This window comes from Panthera pardus, unplaced genomic scaffold (genome assembly GCF_024362965.1).
Source record: "Panthera pardus isolate Hobbes unplaced genomic scaffold, ASM2436296v1 HiC_scaffold_8, whole genome shotgun sequence".
NCBI classification, from domain to species: Eukaryota; Metazoa; Chordata; class Mammalia; order Carnivora; family Felidae; genus Panthera; species Panthera pardus.
In genome coordinates this window covers 156,792,657-156,798,895 of record NW_026527013.1, presented here as the reverse complement: position 1 = coordinate 156,798,895, position 6,239 = coordinate 156,792,657, and positions in this window count along the sequence as shown.

Sequence of the window (6,239 nt, the reverse complement as noted above, 5' to 3'; positions counted from 1 at the left end):
ATTGGCAAAAGTCTGTCCATGCCTAGATCTTATAAAGCTAATATAGCTATGGTACAAAATCTGGCAAAGTCAGTATAAGGAAAAAAAAAAACCCACAGATCAATGTGTCCCAAAGTTGGTATTCTACAGAAGTCTGACCCATATATTTTAATAAATAGGAAAGGTTTCCTTTCATTTTTAAGTAAATATATAGAGTGTTGCATTAAATAAATTTAAGGAGTATTATTTACTACAGGATTGCTCAGAGTCTTCAATATGCTAACATGACTTTGAATTTGCAAAAACATATGTAAACATGGCATTTCTTAAAGTTATTTAAGTAGTTCACTTACTAATTTGTTCCTGACCACTGTTCCACAGAATAAAAATCTAAAACTGCTGATTAGATGAAGTTCATTTAAAAAAAATAGATCAAAACTCCTAAAAAAGAAAGGATTAGTAATTTTAACAACTTAATGAAAACATAATTTACCATAATTAAGTGCATATATTCTATGAATGTAAGAAGTTAAACCTGAAAATCTCCTGGATCAAAAAAAAAAAGGAAGAAATTTAGTAAGATGCTTTGTTCACTCCGTATTTTATATATTTTGGCACACTAGAAATAAAAGTATATTTCTTTAACATGATTAAGTATTATCTCTCCACTTTAAATCAATAGCTAACATCTCACTTAATAGGTTCTTTAAAACAAAATATCAGTAGCATTCCTTAAGAACAGCAATGGCCAGTTGGAAAATGTAGTGACAAAAAAAATGATATTTTAGGTGAACAAAATAAACAGGCCATAAATAGGATTTACATCAGTGTCTAAAGTCAAAACCTCACAGAATCACAGTGGTTACATACCTGGCTTTTCGTTTGACTTCTTCAGCCCCTCTGCACTTGCCATTGAAAGTACATCAGTCCTATTGGGAGCCTGCACCATCTGTGAGGGATCTTTCTCAGCAATCCAATGGGTATCCAACCTAATGGGGATGTGTAGTTTTCTATCCACAGCAATTAAAACAGGGGTGGTGGGTTTTTGTTTCTTTTTGGCAGTAGCCGAGGGTGAGGACAGACCCCACCTATCTACCTTGTAGATAGAGAGAGATTGCTATAAGCATCGCCTGGCCATCGCTAGACCCCCCCCCCCCCCCCGCCCCGGGGGCTTCCAGGTCAGATGGAGGTCCTAGTGGGTTAGGGGCAGAACTGGCAGTTAGCTCAAGGGGTGCGGTGGGTTGAGAAAAGGGACTTTCCTCACACCCAAGGGTCAGTTGGAGTCTCTTGCCTTTCAGAACACATGAGCCTCAGTCAGCTTCCAGCCTCTTCCAGGACTTCCAGCCTAGCAGCGAGACCCTGGAAGAAAAAAAAGGTGGGGGGGGGGGGGGTGATGAGGGCACGACATCTGTCTGGCTCAGGAGGTGTGGGTGGGTTGGGAGGCTTCTGCTGCCCCTGGGTCTGTTGGAGCCGCAGCCCTAGTGTCTTCAGGAAATGGGAATTTCCTCCATGAATGGCCAACCTAAATCCAACTTGCCCAAGGGTTATACACCTGAAATCCAGGCCCTGGATCTGAGGGACTGGGGCCCTAGGAGGAGGCTAGCTGAAAGAAGCGGGTGGCCTTGGAGGCTCCCTTGCCCCCAGGCTCTGTTAGTGTTGTCGCCGAGGAACATCCGTAAGCCAAGAAGTGTCCATGAGTGCCCCCTAAGAGTGTCCAGGCCCGCGTCAGATCTGTAAAGACTTGTTTCTGGATCCTTTCAAGTAGGTTATTTTTCTTCTTTTAGAAGGATGTTAGTGTATTTTGTTTTTCTTTCTCCAAACCACCCTATTTGAATTTCCTACATGGGATTTAAAGAGAGACAGACTGAGAGAGAAAGAGACCACAGATTTAGGGTGGGGAGGCTATCTATTTCAGTGACCAGGAGAAAAAAGGCCAAGGCATTTTTTCAAGTCAATGTAAAAACTGAACATTTGAGACATCTATAAAGGGAAATAGGTAAAATCCTTCCAGGAACATGCTGGTTAGCCTAAATGCTTCTTCTGTTAGGAGGCAGAAACAGGAAATTCCATGTAAAGATGGTAGGAGGCTAGGTCACAGAATCCCTTCCATCAATATCTAATGAAATTAAGTTAAAGAAAGGTGTACAAGCATAAAAAATACATTTCTTAGTATAAAGCAAAGAAGGAATGGGGTACAACATCATTCCATGAAGCCTAAACGTGAATATAATTTTAAAAATTCATGACATTTACTGAGCCCTTCTATGTACGAGGCTGTCTTCAAAGATGTCTTATGTAAGAATGGATATTTGAGGCCAGGATGTTTGGCTCCAAATCCTCTGCAAAAACAAACAAAAAACACGATTCTGGTTCATCTTTGAATGATATTTAAACACTCTCCCCTACTCATTCTGCCAAGAGCTCCCCCAGAACCTGAGAAATTATACTGAAGGTGAGTTGACAAAATGCTAGGAATTCTTGCTGTTATTGGCCAATCCTGAGATAGTGGACTGGTGAGGCGCGTAGCTCTGGAAAAAGACAGTAAAATCTTTCAAGGTAGAATCATCTCTCTACATCCAACATAGTCGTCACAGAGCCCAAAGAAACCTTTAGCACTCGCAGTTTCCTAGGGTTCAAAAGTGCTGCACCCCAAGAAGACATATCCAGTCAAGTGCAGAAAACTTTGGTTCAGAACACTTTGCGTATTTCAGACATCCGTGCTGTAGAGACACATTTAGCTGAGCAATTCTTTGGCTTCTTAGTTGAATTCAAGTTCACTTAAAAGTGACACTGCTAGGTACCAGGGGGGCCCTGGGTGGCTTAGTTGGTTAAGGGTCTGACTCTTGATAATCAGCTCAAGTTCGTGAGTTTGAGCCCTGCATCAGTCTCCACGCTGACAGTGCAGAGCCCATTTGGGACTCTCTCTCTCCTCTCTCTGCTCCCTCTATGCTCTCTCTGTCTCTCAAATTAAATAAATTAACAACAACAACAACGACAACAACAACATGACACTCCAGCAAATTGTGAGAAAAGTATTTGTTTTCAAGCCATCCAGCTACGATAGTTTCGTTATAGCAGCCCAAAGCAGCTGGGACTAGTTAAATACCTTTTAAATTAAAAATGGCAGGTGCAGTACAATTCTCTTTCTTTTTTCTTTTATTTCCATCTATTGATGAACTGTATTGCTTTCATAAAAATAAGGAATTTGTTGTCCTAAAAACAGAAGATAGCACTTAACCATTCTTTAAAAAGAAAAATGGGGGTGCCTGAGTGGCTCCAGTTGGTTAAGCCTCGGACTCTTGATTTTAGCTCAGGTCACGATCTCACGGTTGTGAGATCGAGCCCACGTCAGGCTCTGCTGGGACTCTATGCCCCCCCCCACCCCTCCCAACTTGTGCTCCCACACACAGGCTCTCTCTCACAAAATAAGTAAGTAAACTTAGAAATAATAATAATAATAACAATAATTTTCCCACCAGTCTTCCCTCATTTCTCCCCCATCCTTCCACTGTTCCTAATTTTGATTATATTTATTGCTCAGTGAAGTTCCTAAGACTCTGAGCAAACTTGATTTCTAAATACAAAATGTTCCAAGATAAGCTTTAGAAATGTTCTTCTTTGTACTTGTGTTTGTAATAATTCCATTTTACAAATCAATTTCAGTCCCTATTAAAACCCACAGGGAGGGACACAGGAGGAAATGAGGGAAAAAAATGGGGAGAGAAGGAATCAACCAGAAGGGCCCTCCAGTAGCCATTTTCTCTTCCTGGAGGCCTTTATCACAGACTATACAGTGAAGAGTTACATTCGGTGTAGGTAAGTGTCCCCCTCTCACCCTACAAGTCCCTTCGTTATGCAACATAAAGCTCTTAGGGGTAGGGAGGAGGAAAAAAGGCTCAGGGAAACACTCAGGGAGTGAGGCCCACCCAGTGTTCACCCTCCATCTCTGTAAATAAAGAAAAGCCCCAGGGAGTTGTCAGTAGTGGCCACAGGCAAAGCCCCAGTGGAGACTGGAAGCAGCTGAAACAGCAGCAAATTCCAAATGAATAACCCTGGGGGGGCGGGGGTGTGGAAAGGGGCCTGCCACAGTCAGCACTCTCCAGAGGAACAGACCCACCGGGACAGATACACTCGGTGTATCTGTGTGGATAGTACATCACACACGGATTTATATCGAGGAGTTGACTTGGGCGATTGTGGAGGCCAACTCTACAGTCAGCACACTGAGAACTCACCGGTGAAACTCCAGTCCCAAGGCCAACGGGCTCAACATCCAGGGAGAAAGGACAGAAAGAATCCTCTTACTCAGGAGAGGATCAGCTTTTCTGTTCACTGGTACAATCACCGTCTCCTGCTCTCTGGAAATCTGCAAGCCGCCTGTCCTCTCTCCTCGCCTCCCTGCCAAAGCCTCGTCTCCCTCAGAACGGTCCCACCAGGCCTGGACACAGAGTGAAGGGCAGACATGGGGGTTCAGTTCTCAGGGGTTTCTAGAAATGAGCAACCAGCTTCCCAGACACAGAGGGGCAGTCTCTGACTAGAAAGTCCTGTGAGGGTGAAAGGCAAAGCCAATGTCTGGGCATGTTTGTGCAGCTGAGAGGGGTGCTTGGGGAGCAGGTTTCTGTGGAGGCAGACAGAGTGTTCCTGAAAGACCTGGGCTTCTTTGGCGTTGAGTTTTCTCTCTCACTCATTCTCTCTGCCAAGGCAGCTGCGTTTCTCTCTTGCCATATTCCTCCTCCTCCCAGACACTGAGAGTCAGCAGGACACATGCCTGCCTGCCCCCACTCTCTCCCCTGACACACTCACAAAACCCACCATTTCCAGTTGTTTTTCCTGAGCATTTGGTCACAGACTTTGAGAGTGAAAACATCTCACCCAACCTCCTTTATGGAAAAAAAGAAATACTGAATGTAGACAGCAGAAAGAGTTAGCATAGGTAGCAAGAAAGCATGACCTTGACATTTCAATACCCACTGAGGCCAGTGCTTTCAGTACAAAATCCCCCTGGCAGAGATCCCTGGGCCAGCCCTCTAGGCTTTGCTCCTGGGGGGAGGGGGGGTGGCTGGCAAGAGACAGGGCAAGTGCAGCCTGCAAATCTCCTCCACCCAAGACAGCACGGACCTCAGCCAGCTAATCCCCTGCCAATGGGGGGCCCGGCTGTTCTGCTCAGCTCCTCTCCTCCCACAGCTGCCTCCCCACACGCCAGCCCCCTAGGCCCTCCTCCTCTGAAATCACCGATATGCTCTTTGAGGACCCGCATTAGACCTGGGAAGGAAAGCTCGGCCTGGGGTGAGGGTCTGGAGAGGAGGGGAGAGAGACCGGGAACTAGTACAGACAGCCATCAGTTAAGAATCTCATATCTCGAGGGACGCCTGGGTGGCTCACCAGGTTAAGCCTCAGACTTCAGCTCAGCTCATGATCTCCTGGTTGGTGAGTTTGAGCCCCTCGTGGGGCTCTGTGCTGACAGCTCTATGCTGACAGCTTGGAGCCTGGAGCCTGCTTGGGATTCTGTGTCTCCCTCTCTCTCTGCCCCTCCCCACCTCTCTCTCAAAAATGAATGAACATTAAAAAAACAAAAACGTCGTGTCTCACACGTTATCATATGTGTTTCAACAACCCTGGAAAGCACCAGCTTTAAGTGGCAGTAAGAGCACACAGCCAAGTGTCCTTTTGATAAGGTGTTTCACCCACTACACTTTCTACCTGTAAAGAGGGGAAGTTATCTGGGGGACAGAGGCAAACAAACGCAGGAAGAGAGCAGATGAAAAGAAAGAGAAATACTATAAGCACAAAAAACGAGGTGGGATTTAGAATTGAGGGTGGCCTGCTGGGTCCGGGACAGAAAGGGAACTTAACAGGTCAAACTCACTCAGAAAGAAGTGAAACAGAAGCAGAGAAATATGCAGACACAGGCAGAGATTCAGGCGGTGAGATGGTCGGCTTTGGAGATGGGGCCCAAAAGGCAACGAATTTGGGCAGCGTCCAGGAGCTGAAAAAGGCAAGGAAGTGGATTCTACCCCTAGAGCCTCCAGAAAACACACCCCTGTTACACCTGGATCTTAGCCAGTGGGCTCCTGACCTACAGAAGTGTCAGATAATAAATGTACTGTTTCAAGTCCCCAAATTTGTGGTCGTTTCTTACTGAGGCCCCAGAAAGCACATGCACTCCCCAGCTGGTAGGCTGGTAAGCGGCAGTCGATACAGAGTCTAGGTTTTTAGTAGTCACACCTTTCTTTCTCTCTCTCATGCCCAATATCTGTCAC